Genomic DNA, 15,908 nt, shown 5'->3' with positions numbered 1-15,908 from the left:
ATCCAGAAATGGCAACTCAGAGGTTCCTCTGCAAAATCTGAATCTCGGCCCCTTCATTCTGCAAGGAAAAGATATAGAGACTCCAATGGGTAAAGTGATTGGCTTGAAGTTATGAAGATACAAGCTACTAGCATTGTGGTCAGAACCTGCACCAGAACCCTTCTTGGGTCTTTAGGAGGACTGGTTCTCTATCCTTGGGTTGGCCTCACTGCTATGTTTATATTTGGCTCCCTCAAGGCCATGGATGGGGACGGAGTGCCCAGGTGGCAGGATGGCAGAGATAACTGCTAACTCACCCTTCAACATCCTTAAAGGCAGAGAGTGCAATGAGACCCAAATGGGACTGCACAACCAGAACACAACAGGCTAGAGACGGTGACTTTAGGTTAGAGGTGGGGGCTGCAGGTTGTCGTGGCGGCTTGCCCTGAATTCCACATTGAATCATGCCCCATTCAGGACTTCCAGGGAAGATGGCAGAGCAGGAGGGCTATAGGCTCACCTGGTCCCAAGGACAGACCTACAGGGAACACCAGGTCAGTGTAAAAAACCCAGAACACAACCGGAACACTGACAGAACAGGCTCTCCGGGGCTAAATGTAGAGAAGAGGCCACATCAAAGGGGGTGGGAGGGCCAGAGACATGGGCAGGAGCCAGACCGTGGGACTGTCTGCAAGCCAGAGGGATGGCACAGGCAGAGAGAGGGGAGCAGACCCCACACCAGGCACCCGAGACATAGGAGACCTGCACTGGGAAGTTGAGTTCCCCAAATGTGTGCCTTTGAAAACCAGAGAGGCCTAACTTCAAGTTATTATGATCAGGGGGGCTTAATATCTGCAACTTTCAGAATCAGCAGGTTCGACTCTGGGAGAGCCGAGAGAGCAGCGGTAAACAGTGTTGCTGCCCTTAAATAAAGAGGCAGCTCAACAACCAGCCCATGGAGATAAGAGCATAGAAGCAGCAGTCTGAAAAAGGCCTGGGGTATACGAAAGGGAGAGCGATTTACTGATCTCAGAGCATGTCCCAGAGGGACAGAGATCACTGGGAAACTCCTCCAGGAACAAAGGCACTATTTCTCTCCCACCCACCCACCCCCCTTCCCCAGCATAAACACGCCACCTGTGGGAACCAGCACAGGGCTGACATTCACTACCCAACTCACACACATCCTGCCTCACCATCCCGCACTGCACTTCAGCACATCTGCACCCCCACCTCATCACACACAGGCCGAGGACCCTCCTGCTGAGGACCAGCTAGCTGCTCACAGACCTCGCTAACACCACCACCCAGCTGCCCCTAGCCCCAGTGCATTGCAGATCTACCCCTCACCCCTGACACCCTCTTGGCCAGAGCCCATCCACACTAACTGCCTGCCAGGGGCCAGGACCACTCCAAATGACTCCTTGCTCAGGGCAAGAGACAGCTGACCATGCAAACCAGTCCAACTGACCAGAGCAGTTGGTGGGGGCTGGGAAGAAATCTTGTCTGATTGCAGAACAGTCCACCTACCAATGAAGGCTACTCAGGAGACAGCACAAGGAAAGTGGTCTACAGTTGAGTGCTGCTACATCTCTAGCAAATGCATAGTCTGACTCACCTAAAGCCCAAGGTGGCCCCAGACTGGCCCGCTAACACAGGGACCAAACCCTGCCCACAGCAAACAGCCACTGCAGACGACTGAACTGAAGGCAGATGTGGCTCAGCCACAATAGGGCACTTGCATCACACCGAGGAGACACCCCTGAAGCACCAGGTTCTGGTCAATAGGGGACACAGTTATGCAGGCCATTACTTACTTTTTTTAAGGTTTTATTTTTATTTTTATTTTTTTTGAGAAAGAACACAAATCAGGAGGGGAGGGGAAAGGGAGAAGCAGATTTCCCTCTGAGCATGGATCTCAACACAGGGCTCAATCCCAGGACCCCAGGATCATGACCTAAGCCAAAGACAGATACTTAGCCAACTGAGGCACCCAGGCACCCCAAGGCCACTACTTTCAACAGCAAGAAACATAGCTCACTTTGCTAATAGAAAACAAGACACAGAACATTAGGCAAAATGAGGAGAAAGAGGAGTATGTTCCACAAGAAAGAACAGGGCAAAATCACATCAAGAGAGCTAAACAAAATGGAGATAAGTGATGTGTCTGATAAGAAATTTAATGATAATAAAGACACTCACTGGACTGGGGGAAAAAGTGGAGGACTTCAGTGAGACCCTTCACCAAGAGATAAAAAAAAAAAAAAGAACCAATCAAAGATAAAACACACACACAAAAAAAAAAAAAAAAAAAAAAGATAAAACACAGTAAGTGAAACTAAAAATGCACTTAATGAGAGACTTTCTGGGAAGATGCCAGAGAAAGAGGACTCTAAACTCACCTTGTCCCGTGGATACTAGGTAACACATCAGAGCAAACACCCACAAAAGGACCCCAAAGACTTGCCCAACAAACTCCACCACTAAATGCAGAGAAGAGGTCACATCGAAGAGGGTAGGAAGGGTGAGAGCGCAGAGGGAACCTAAGCCCTGTGGGTCTGACCGCCAGAGGGGAGAGCCATGGGTGCAGAGAGAGGCAAGAAATAGTCTATCATACCAGGGAGCCTGCAAGGGGAAGAGATATCCCCATAGCATTTGACTTTGAAAACCAGAGGAGCCAAATTTTGTAAGTGCTTACAACCAGTGGGCCATAAAGCCACTGAACCTTATGAATTAGTGGGCTCTGCTCTGAGAGAGCCCAGAGGGCAACAAGCAGCTGAGTCCCCACCCATAAGGAGACAGCACAACAAACAACCTGCATCTCTGCATAGAAGCAGCAGTTTGAAAGGCACCAAAGGCTCATGTGAGGGAAAATTGGTTAATAATCTCAGAGTTCCCTGAGGGACCTCTCCATGAACGAAGGGGCTGGCAGGTGACATTTCCTTCCCCCAGCTCCCCATCATAGACACACAGCCACCTTTGGAAACCAACATGACATCAGCCTCCAAGGTGGCTGCACTTCGCCTGCAGAGAAGACAAGCACTGCCTAGCTAAAACTGCACTTCTGCCTACTCACTAGTTTCAAGAGGAAGAGACAAAACTGACACTGCTGACATACAGCAACCAACACAGAGAGTTAGACAAAATGAGGAGAAAGAGGACTATGTCACAAATGAAAGAACAGGACAAAACCACAGCAGGAGACCTAAGTAAAATGGATCTAAGTAACATGCCTGATAGGGAGTTTAAAGTAATGATCAGAAAGATACTCACTGGACTTGAGAAAAGAGTGGAGGACATCAGTGGCCTTAACAAAGAGACAGAAAACATAAAAAGGAATCAATCAGAGATGAAGAACTCAATAAATGAAATTTAAAATACACTAGATGGATAATAGCATGCTAGGAGAAACAAAGGAATGAATTAATGAACTAGAAGAGTTAAGCTGAACAAATGAGAGGAAAAAAGAATTATACAAAGTAAGGATAGACTTAGGAAATTAAGTGACTCCCTCAAGCATAACAACATTCACACTATAGGGATCACAGAGAGGAAAGGGGTAGAGCATTTATTTGAAGAAATAATAGCTGAAAACTTCCTGAATCTGAGGCAAGAAATAGATTCAGGTCTAGGAGACACAGAAAAGCACTCTCTGCTCCACCAAATCAACCAAAGGAAGTCCACACAAGAAACATACTTATTAAAATGGGGGAAAAAATACTGATAAACATTTTAAAAGGAGCAAGAGAAAAGTTACATACAAAGGAAATTCCATAAGGCTATCAGTGGATTTTTCAGCATAAACTTTGCAGGCCAGAAAACAGTGACATGATCTATAAAAGTGCTAAAAGGGAAAAATCTACAGCCAAGAATACTCTATCCAGCAAGACTATCATTCAGAATCAAAGGAGAGAGAGAAAGTTTCTCAGACAAACAAAACTTGAAGGAGTTCATGATCACTAAACCAGCCCTGGAAGTAATGTGGGGTGTGTTTTTTTTTTTAAGATTTAATTATTTATTTGAGAGGGACAGGGAGAGAGAGAACCTCAAGCAGACTCCCCACTGAACACAGAGCCTGACATGGGGCTCAATCTTATGACCCTGAGATCATGACCTGAGCTGAAATCAAGAGTCAGACACTTAACCCCTGAGCCATGCAGTGACCCCAGCCCTGCAAGAAGTATTAAAAGAGATGCTTTGAATGGAAAGAAAAGGCTATAAGTCAAAGTATGAAAAGTAGAACACACAAAAGCAGTAAGAACAAGTTTGTCTCTAAAAAATCAGTCCAGGAATTCACAAAATAAAAGGATGTAAAATATGACACCATTTACTTTAAACATGGTGGAGAAGAGGAGTAAAGAACTGGTTCAAACTTAAGTGACCATCAACTTAACATAGACTGCTAAATGCAGAAGGTGGTATATAGAAACCTAATGGTAACCACAAATCAAAAACCATTAATATAGATACAAATAATAAAGACAAAGGGATCCAAGTATATCACTAAAGAAAACCAGCAAACCATGAGAGAATGTACAAGAAGAGAAGATCAGAGAAAAACTACAACAACCCTAAAACAAGTAACAAAATGGCAATAAATACATATTGCCTTGATAATTGCTTTGAATGTAAATAGACTGAACACTCCAATCAAAAGATCTAGAGTGACACAGTAGATTAAAAAAACAAGACCCATCTGTATGCTGCCCACAAGAGATTCCTTTCAGACCATAGACACCTGCAGATTGATGGGGAGGGAATATAGAAACACTTATCATGCAAATGGAGGTCAAAAGAAAGCTAGAGTAGCGATATTTATATGGGACAAAACAGACTTTAAAACAAAGACAGGAGCAGCCCTGGTGGCCTAGCGGTTTAGCGCCGCCTTCGGCCAGGGGTGTGATCCTGGAGACCCAGGATCGAGTCTCACATCAGGCTCCCTGCATGGAGCCTGCTTCTCCTTCTGCCTGTGTCTCTGCCTCTCTCTTTGTGCCTGTCATTAATAATAATAATAATAATAATAATAATAAATCATTAAAGCAAAGACAGTAAGAAGAGACAAAGGAAACTATATAATTCTGAAGAGGACAATCCAACAAAAAGATATAAAAATTGTAAATATTTATGCCCACAGCATAGGAGCACCCAAATAAATAAAACAGTTAATAACAAACATAAAAGAACTAATTGATAATAATATAATAATAGTAGGGGACTTTAACAGCCCACTTATATTGATGGACAGATCATCCAAGCAAATAAACAAAATCAACAAGGAAACAGTGCTTTTGAATGACAAATTAGACCAGATGGATTTAACAGATATATTCAGAACACTCCATTCTGAAACATCAGAATACAAATTCTTTTCAAGTGGACACAGAACATTCTCCAGAATAGATTACAAATTAGGCCTCAAAACAAAGCTTACCAAATTCAAAGAGTCAAAGTCACACCATACCTATTTTCAGACCACAATGCTATGAAACTAGAAATCAACCACAAAAAAGAGAGAGAGAGAGAGAAAGAATCTGGAAAGACCACAAATATGTGGAGGTTCAATAACATGCTACTAAACAATGAATGGGTAAAAATAAAAGAAGAGATCCAAAAGTACATGGAGACAAATGAAAATGAACACACAATGGTGCAAAACGTTTGGCGTATAGCAAAAGCAGTCCTAAGAGGGAAGTTTAGAGCAATCCAAGCTGCTCCCAAGAAGAAAATCTCAAATAAACAACCTTACCTTACACCTAAAGGAGCTGGAAAGAGAACAACAAAGAAAACCCTAAACCAGCAGAAGAAAGGAAATAATAAAGATGAGAGCAGAAATACAGAAATTTAATAAAAACAATAGAACAGGCCAATGAAACCAGGAGCTGCTTCTTTGAAAAGATCAATGTAATTGATAAAGCTCTAACTAGACTCATCAAAAACAAAAACAAAACAGAGAGAAAGGACTCAAAATCACAAATGAAAGGAGAAAATAAGGACAGCCCCAGTGGCTCAGCAGTTTAGCGCCACCTTCGGCCCAGGGTGTGACCCTGGAGACCTGGGATCAAGTCCCACAGACCAATTACCAGCAAGGAGACTGAAGCAGTAATCAAAAAACTCCCAACAAGCAAAAAGTCCAGGACCAGATGGCTTTCACAGGTGAATTCTACCAAACATTTGAAGAATTAATACCTATTCTTCTCAAACTATTCCAAAAACTAGAACACAAAGGAAAATGAACCCAAATTCATTCTATGAGAGCAGCATTAATTTGATATCAAAAGCAGATAAAGTCAGCACTAAAAATGAGAACTACAGGTAATTTCTCTGATTAACAGAGATGCAAAAATCCTCAGTGAAAATACTAGCAAACTGAATCCAACAATACATGTTTTTTAAAAAATCATTGACCACAATCAAATGGGATTTATTCCTGGGCTGCAAGCGTGGTTCTGTATTCACAAATCAATCAAAGTGATACATTCCATCCATGAGAGAAAGGAGAAGAACCATATGATCATCTCAATAGATGCAGAAAAAGTACAATGTCCATTCATAATAAAAACCCTCAATAGGGACGCCTGTGTGGCTCAGCAGTTGAGCACCCGTCTTCGGCTCAGGGAGTGATCCCAGAGTTTCCTGATTGAGTCCCTCATCGGGCTCCCTGCAGGGAGCCTGCTTATCCCTCTGCCTGTGTCTCTGCCTTTCTGTGTCTTTCATGAATAAGTAAATAAAATATTTTTTTAAAAAAACCCTCAACAAAGTAGGTTTGGGCCACATATGAAAAACCAGCAGCTAATATCATCCTTAATAGAAAAAAACTGAGAGTTTCACCTGCTAAAGTCAGGAACAAGACAAGGATGTCCACTCTTGCCACTTTTATTCAACATAGTACTGAAAGTCTTAGCCACAGCAATCAGACAACAAAAAAGAAATAAAAGGCACCTGAATTGGAAAGGAAGAAGTAAAATTTCCACTAAATGCAGATGACATGATACTATATATAGATACCATACATATACTAAATGCAGTGGACATGATACTATCTGTAGATACTGAAGACCACCAAAAAACTACTACAGCTGACAGATGGATCTGGGAAGGTCACGGGATACAAAATCAATGTGCAGAAATCCACTGCATTTCTATACACTAATACTGAAGCAGCAGGAGAAATTAAGAAAACAATCTCATCTACAATTGCACAAAAATAGTAAAATACATAGGAATAAGCCTAACCAAAGAGGTGAAAGACCTGTATTCTGAAAACCATAAAACACCAATGAAAGAAATTGAAGATGACATAAAGACATGGAAAGATATTCCATAACTGTGGGTTGGAAGAAAAATATTGTTAAAATGTCTACACTACCCAAAGCAATCGACTCATTTAAAAATTCAATTTTGGGCAGCCTGGGTGGCTCAGCGGTTTTGCGCCACCTTCAGCCCGGGGTGTGATCCTGGAGAACCAGGATTGAGTCCCGCGTCAGGCTTCCTACATGGAGCCTGCTTCTCCCTCTGCCTGTGTCTCTGTCTCTCTTTCTCTGTTTTTATTTTTATTTATTCTCTCTCATGAATAAATAAATAAAATCTTTAAAAAATAAAAATAAAAAATAAAAATTCAATCTTTACAGAAATATCATCATAATTTTTTTACAGATCTAGTGCAAACAATCCTAAAGTCTGCATGGAACCACAAAAGACCCCAAATAGCCAAGGCAATCTCAAAGATGAAGAGCAAAACTGGAATCATCACAATCTCCCATTTCAAGAAATATTACAAAGTTGTAATAATCAAAAAGGTATGGTGCTGGCACAAAAATAGACACATAGGTCAGCAGAATAGAGTAGAAAGCTCAGAAATAAACTCACGATGTTATGGTCAATTAGTCTTTGACAACAGAGGCAAGAATATGCAATGGGAAAAAGACAGTCTCTTCAAAAAAAAATGGCATTAGGAAAGGTGGACAGCTACATGCAAAAGAATGAAACTGGACCCCTTTCTTATGCCAGAAGCAAACTCAAAATGGATTAAGAACCTAAACAAAAACAAAAACAAAAAACCCTAAACATGAGACCTGAAACCATGAAAATCCTAGAAGAGAAACAAGGGCTGTAACAACATTTTTCTAGATGTCTCCTGAGGCAAGGCCAACAAAAATAAACTACTGGACTACATCAAAATTAAAAGCTTCTGCATAGCAAAGAAAGCAATCAACAAAACTAAGAGACAGCCTATGGGAGAACATATTTGCAAATGCCATATCCAATAAAGGGTTAGGATCCAATATATATGAAGAACGTCTAAAACTCAATACCAAAAAAACCCACAAACAATCCAATTAAAAATGGCAGAAGACATGAACAGACATTTCTCCAAAGACGCTGTGTGGATGGCCAGCAAACGCATAAAAAGTTGCTCAACATCACTCATCATCAGGGAAATGCAAATCAAAACCACAATGAGATGTCACCTTACACCTGTCAGAATGGCTAAACTCAAAAACACAAGGAACAACAGATGTTGGCCGAGAATGTGGAGAAAAAAAGAATCCTGGTTCCCTCTGAGTGGGAATGCAAACTGGAGCAGCCTCTTTGGAAAATAGTATGGAGGTTCCCCAAAAAATTAAAAATAGAACAATCCTATGATCCAGTAATCACACTGCTGGGTATTTACCCAAAGAATACAAAAAACACTAATTTGAAAGGATATATGCCACCCTATGTCTATTATAGCTTTCCTGACAATAGCCAAGATCTGGAAAGATCCCATGTGTCCATCAACAGGTGCAAAGATAAAGATGATGTGGTATATAAACACAATGGAAATATTAAGTCACAAGAAACAATGAAATCTTGCCATTTACAACGTGGATGGATCTAGAGAGTATAATGCTAAGTGAAGTCAGAGGAAGACAAACACCACACGATTACATTCATTTGTGGAATTTCAGAAACAAAGGGAAAAAGGGACAAACGAAAAAAGCAGATTCTCAACTATAGAGAACGCACTGATGGTTACCAGAGGGGAGGGGGAGGATGAAATAGCTGAAGAGGATAAAGAGTACACTTATCTTGATGAGCACTGAGTCATATGTAGAATTGTTGAATCACTAGATTGCACACCTGAAAATAATGTCCCAGGGTATGTTAACTATACTGAAACGAAAATAAATAAAAACAGAAATCAGCCAGAGGAGGCAAGTGATTTTGGAAAGATGGATGGATTCCAGATTCATTTGCTAAAACCCTTTTTCCATCTGAGTTTGTCCAAAGAGAAGTTCTCGAAAAAGAAGGTTTGATTGCAGGGGAAGGGTAGACTTCTCAACTCTCCAAAGGAGGAAGGCTCATACATGTCCCGTCCGCTGCGGTGTTCTGAGCACCTAACACAGTAGCCCGGGCACAGGTACCTCAGTGTCTAGTGACTGAACAAGAGAATGAGGCCATATTTCCTAATTAACATATGGGCATGACGAGGTTATCCATCCAAGATGCTGTCTTTACATCTGACAGATAATAAAAACTTGCAAAACACGGGTTATTGTAAAGTCAACAGTGATTTCCCCCCCTTCAATGATGACATTTCTGGGCCTTTTTTATTAAAGGTTGGTTGGAATTTTTTTCTTGCTGATTTGTCTTGTCACATGTCACCTTTTGTTCAGAGAATAGCAGTGGTTGGCTCAAGTGCACCGGATTAATGGTTTTCAGGATTTTTTTTTCCATTTCTCTTAAAGAGAACCCATTTTCCAAAGCAAAAACACAAAAACAAAAAGGGCACATTAAACCCCAATATATAAAAGAGAATTTAAAACTGGGGGACGGGGGTTGGGAAGGCTGCTGTAGCTGAAATGGGAATGAAGTTTGGTTTTAGCAGTGCCCCTGGCCCTACCCCGAGCCCCCAGCCGCATTCTGGGGTGACTGCAGGGGATGGGTCCCTTTGAAAGGCATGCCTCTGGTGGAACCAGCTAGGCCTTCTGACTGGCTGGGTTGAGGCCTTGCGCCAGAGCGCCCAAAGCTGAGTTCCAGGCGGGCTCCTGAAAATCTCCACCAAGACCATAGGGTGGTTGGAGCCTCCTGCCCCTGCGTGTTCCTGCGTGGCTGGTGCACCCCACCAAGCTGCCTGGCCTCTGATGGCAAGTGCTAGCCTGAGAACCAAGCCAGCCCTCTAGCCCTGGATCTGCTACCAATTTGCCGTATGATTGCAGGGGCTCTTGGCCCACATGGGGACTCCGTCCCCGCACCTGCCCCAGAGGAAAAGGACCTCACTGACCACGGAGGTCCCTTAGGTTCGGACATGCAGGTGGAGAGTCGAAAGCTACCACTCAGCACCCAGCACAGAACGTGTAAGGTGCCAGCTGCTTCCAAGCAGCTAGTCTCAAAATAGATTTTTAACGTTCCTCTCTGCACTTGTCACTTGCAAGTCACAGTAAGCCAACTCACGGACATTTATTCAGAAGAACAAGCTGTTGGTGGGACGGCTGGGGAGCTCAGCGGTTGAGTGCCGCCTTAGGCCCAGGGCATGATCCCAGGGTCCTGGGATCGAGTCCCACATGGGGCTCCCTGCAGGGAGCCTGCTTCTCCCTCTGCCTGTGTCTCTGCCTCTCTTTCTGGTGTCAATCATGAATAAATAAATAAAATCTTAAAAAAAAAAAAAAAAGGACAAGCTGTCACTTCATGAAACTGCAGAAGATACAAAGTACAAAAACAAGATACAAGCACAAGAATGAGAGTGCTCTGGGGGGCTCGGAACCGCAATCTCGATCCTCATGATCCCCTTTATCTCCAATTCTGTTGGCCCCGGTTTGATTCTCTTCTCCCCCGCAGACAGCAGGTGCCTCCTGAGAGAGAAAGGAGGCCCCCAGGAGCCCCTGCTGCTCGTCCTGCAAACTGCAGAACACAGAAACATCCATGGCTTTGGTCCTCCTTGCCAAACCACACAGCTCTCAGGCCCATAGGCCCACCTCCATGACCAGGGGATTGGCTAAGAAACTGTGATTGGCAGCCCCAACCCAATCCCAGGGTCGGAGTGCAAGAGGAGCCTCCCCCACCCCCACCCCGCCCTTTGGGGGAGGCATGCTTGTATGTTTGTATGCTGAACATACAAACACAGCCGATGTCCATCCACTTGTCCACCTCAGGCTCAGGTGGCATCTCGGCCTCTGGGTCCAATTCGTTTCTGCTCCTCAAGGCCTCCCCTAAGGGCCCCCACCCAGCTCCTAGATCATTCCTTAAAGAGAAAGGGTCCAAGCCTGTCTTGAGCAAATCACTTTAAATAAGGATCATAGGGATGGGTGCCGAAGATTTCAGCCTCACTTAATCAATAGTGGGGTATTTGTGCTCGCGGGGCCCCCACGATGGATTTCTCCCCTCTCCTGGTGCCTAGGTGCACCGCCTGTGAAAGTGCACTCCCCCCAACACCACACTCACCTGGGAGGTGGTGGCCATGCCCTGCCAACTTGGTGCCTCTGCTTCTAAAAAGGGAGCTGATAGGAAAGCACTGGTTTAACCCCCTGGTAGAAAGCACCGGGCAGGGTGGGGGGCAGGAGGAGGGTGCCGGACAGGCTGGTCGGGGTCGCTGCGGATTGGGTGGGACTCAGAAGGAATGGGGGGAACACTTTTTCAAATCACAAGTCAAGACTGAACCCTTTACTGGGAATTTGCCAGTGCCTCTGACCACAAGAAGGGCCCCTTCGCCAACTTCTGAGCTGGACCATCCAGTCCAAACACTGGTTTCGTTAGGGATCAGCCGAGTCCGGTTTGGGCAGATTCCCTAAACTCTCAAGGCCTCAGCCTGCCCATCGGTGGCCGGGGACAGCTATTCCCTACAGAGCTGCTGGCAGGACCTAAGGGCCGCACGCCCACCCTACACAGCCCTCCGCCTGCACACGGAGGAGCTCAGTGAGCACCCGCACCCCTCCCTCCACAGACCAGAGGAAAGAGCTCCCTGGATGCAGGGCCAGGTGTGTCTTTTCAGCACATGCCAAAAGGACAGACACAGGGACGCCTGGGTGGCTCAGTGGTGTCTGCCTCTGGCTCAGGTCGTGACCCCAGGGTCCTGGGATGAATCCCACATCAGGCTCCCTGCAGGGAGCCTGCTTCTCCCTCTGCCTGTGTCTCTGCCTCTCTCATGAATAAATAAAATAAATAAAATAAAATAAAATAAATAAAATAAAATAAAATAAAATAAATAAAATAAAATAAAATAAAATAAAATAAAATAAAATAAAATAAAATAAAATAAAATACTTGACACAGAAAGCCATGGGACAGTATTCAGTGAAGGCTCCATAACCCCACAATTTCTCCAGGGGCACTGCACTGAATCTGGTCTCCACAACTGTTCTTTTGGAGACTTGGTGACTCCCTTGAGCCTTGATCCATGACAAGGTGCTCCGTATCACCTTGACTTCTGACATTCAAGTGAGATTTTTCTCCAACGCCCTGAACCAAGGGACACCCAGCACTGTCCCCTGATCTCTTCGGAGATTCCTGGGGACTCTCAGGTTGGGCTGTACCCCAGGCTCCACACCCACTGAACCGGCTCCTCTAACAGATCACCCTTCTCTCCCGCAGGGGTTACCCCCTGCAATCCATGCCACACCACACTGCCCACCCCACGATAAGCACCCGATGCACCTCTCCCCCAGATGCTACCGCCAAGATTCATGGACGGAAGATGCTACCAGGGTTGTCAGGGAAGGGATCGCAGGACAGCATTTCAAATCATCTGGAATTTGGTATTAGATACTCCCGGGTCCCCCAGAAACCTCTCCTCCAGCACCGAAGCAGCCGTGCAGTCCCCGGGTTCCAGGCTGCTCCATCCCCGGTCTTCTTTCTCCTGCCCATCCTAGCCCAGCCCGAGGCACAGCCATCCGGCTGCCCCTCTGCAGACCTGCCCCTTGGGGCCCCATACTCCATACCTAATGAATGCTATAACAGAAGGTGCTCCCCAAAATCCTAACCTCCTCTCCTATGAGGAGGCGCTCCGGAGCCCACTGTGGTAGCAATAGCCACGAAGTACTCCCCCCCCTCCCCCCCGCCATGAGTCTAACTGAACGCGCTCCGTGGCTGCCAAGCGGTGGCTGAGCACCTTGGCTTCATTCCTTAGATAATGCTTGTTACTCTGTTGTAAAACCTTGGGGGGGGGGGGGTTGTCCCCTCACCACCACAGGAATTATTCTGTCATCCCCAACCTCCGTCATGCGCATCTGGTTTAATTGAGGATGAATGGTGGGCAGGTAGGTTTCAAGTGTCCAAAGACAAACTTGGATGGACTCCAGAATTGAGAATCATTCTGAACAAAGCACCCTCACACTCCAGGGTCGGGGTTAACGAAGTACACAGTCCTTCCTGCCAACTTTTGTTTCCCAACCTGGCCTATTCACGGTCTGCATCCGCAGACATTGACATTGCCTCTGTGATCAGAGCGCCCAAGGTTTTTTCATCTGATATGGGGTATTGGTCCAAACTTAGCTTTCAAGACTGGAAATAGCAGAGGAGGGAGCATCTGGGGACATAAAGGACATAGAACCCTTCCTAACTGTACCCTAACTTAAAGTCTGACCTCTATCCAGAAACTTAATCGTTATATCTCAGGGCATTGTCAGGGTTCACCAGCAAAAGAGGACTGTAGCAGACATATATAGAAAATCATAAATTATGTCATTATAAGATTTATTAATAGAAATAATATGATTTGTTACTATTATATTATTATAGATTAGATTTATTCTAATCCTTATAAAAATAATAAGGAACTGGCCTACCTGATTATGGAGCTAAGTCCCCAAATCTGCAGTCTTGCCAACTGGAGACCCAGGAGGCTTGATGATGTAAGTTCTACTCCAAGTGCAAAGGCCTGAGAAGCAGGAGAACCAGTGGTGGGCTCCCAGTCCAAAAAGAGAGTGGATATTTCCGTTGCCATCTGAATAAAGGAAAAGACCAATGTCCTAGGTCAAGACAGGCAGGCAGGAGGGTCAGTCTTTCTATTCTACTCGGACCTTCAACTGATTGGATGAGGCCCACCCACAGCAGGGAAGTTAGTCTGCTTTACTCAGTCTATGGATTCAATTACTCTCTGACCTTAGACCGATTCGCTGTCTCCAAGCCTCAGACCTGTTTGTATTACATGAGCACCCGTTTCTCAAGCCTCTGACGATGGAAGGACGGCAGTGTGCATGCAAGGTGACCTTGAACTGCTATCTGCTTTCCAAGTCCCACTGGATGGGCCTCTTACATCGTGGCAGGCTAAAAAGCCAGAAGAGGTGTTTCACTCTGCTTTCCAGCAATTTCCTCTGCTCTGTGAACTTCTGTGTTTGCTTGTCCAGTTTCATGAAAATTGGATTAGTAAGTGTTAATTGGTGCTGACTCAACTAGTTTATCAAATGAAAGAGAAGCACCCTGGTGTGGTGGTTGGATCCATGGCTGCTGGGAGTTAGGTTTCTGCAGGGAGGTTCGTATCACAGGCTACTTGTGGCAGCTCCTTCCAAGCTGCTCTTATGGAAGATACTACCCTCCCTGCCTCAGACCTGTCTCAAAACCACAGACCTTTGAAAAGTGGAGGGACCCTTCTTGCATTAGAACAAGGAGAGGGTTTGCTCCAGATGCTGGGGAGCTTGAGGATTTGGTCAAGATGTTCATCCATTTATTCGTTGAATCTTTTTAAATTAGCACCTGCTATGTGTCAGGCTGTTATGGGCTCTGGAGGGCACCATTGAATACAATGAAACTTCTGTCCTCGTGAGGCTAACCTTCTGTCTGAAGTAGGGAAACAATCACCAAATGAAGACATGATAACAACGTCAAGCAGCCATTCTATCCATTGCTTCTGTAGTCTCTGACCAAGTGTGAGAACAGGTCATCTTTTTAAAGATTTTACTTATTCATTCATTCATTCATTCATTCATTCATTCATTCATTTGGAGGGGGAGAAAAGGAACAGAGGAAAAGGGACAAGCAGACTGCTTGTTGAGTGCAGAGCCTGATGCAGGGCTCCATCCCATGGAAAAGGTTGTCTTTTTAAACAGCAGCTTTATTGAACTATAATCCACACACCATAGAAATCAGCCATGGAAAGTGTGCAGCTCGATGGTTTTGAGTATATTCACACATATGTGCAGTTACCACCACAGATGATTTTAGAACACATCATCGCCCCCCAAAAGAAACGCTAAGCTTTAGCGATCACCATCCTATATCCCAACCCCCACCTCCAGCCCTAGGTGGCCAGTGATCTTTCTGTCTCTACAGATTTGACTGTTCTGGACAGAAAAAGAGTCCTCTTTTGAGAGTATGAGGTTAGGAAGGAGCCTTTACCCTCCTTACCTCCCAAGTGAGGCCTCTTAGCCTTAGTTTTCCTTGGAGCTGCATCTAGGATCCAAATTTCCATTGCCTTACAAGCTTGGTTTCTGGAGGTGGGAGTGGGTGCTGGCCAGTATCCTAGTACCTAATCTCTTTTGCCTCTAAACCCTCCCTTAGGTGACATGCTCCCAGCCAGCAAATGCTGAGCATAAACGGGCATATGTGTGCACACAGAAAAGGTGCCAGTCACGTGTGCAAGTGCATCTGCAGGCAGTAATCAGCATGTCCTGGTCACAGGCCTTGCCTTGGTCCACGTTGCCATAATTCCTCACCTGGACTATTGTAGTAGCCTGCTCTCTGCTTTCCCTACCTCCCAGCTTGCTTCTCTCCCAACCTGTTCCTCCCAAGGTTTAAGGAGAAATGTTATAGAGCGTGAACCTAACCCCATCACTCTTGTGCAGATGACTGTCCCATGTGGTCCTCAGGGTAGCTGAGGCTCCTCTCCGAGGTGCACACAGCCCCACATCACCTGGTCCCTGCCGGCCTCTCCAGTGTCATCTGTCACTGTTCCCCTTGGCCATCTGAATCAGAATCACCATGTGCTCTCTAGCAGGCCTTTTCATGTGCTGAAGCCC

At 45.1% G+C, this 15,908-nt stretch overlaps 1 long non-coding RNA gene across 1 annotated transcript in view; it reads right to left on the bottom strand.

Annotated features, from left to right (window-relative positions):
- Positions 1 to 28: 28 nt before the first annotated feature.
- Positions 29 to 15,908, bottom strand: part of LOC140598312 (uncharacterized) — an 84,031-nt gene continuing 68,151 nt past the window's right edge. Inside the window, exon 3 of the long non-coding RNA XR_012000633.1 lies at positions 29 to 58. This is a non-coding gene — a long non-coding RNA (uncharacterized lncRNA). The remainder of the gene's footprint in view (positions 59 to 15,908) is intronic.

The sequence above is a fragment of the Vulpes vulpes genome, chromosome 3 (assembly GCF_048418805.1).
Source record: "Vulpes vulpes isolate BD-2025 chromosome 3, VulVul3, whole genome shotgun sequence".
Taxonomy (NCBI): Eukaryota; Metazoa; Chordata; class Mammalia; order Carnivora; family Canidae; genus Vulpes; species Vulpes vulpes.
Note: the sequence above shows the minus strand (reverse complement) of the source record. Positions and strands in the feature narration are given on the sequence as shown.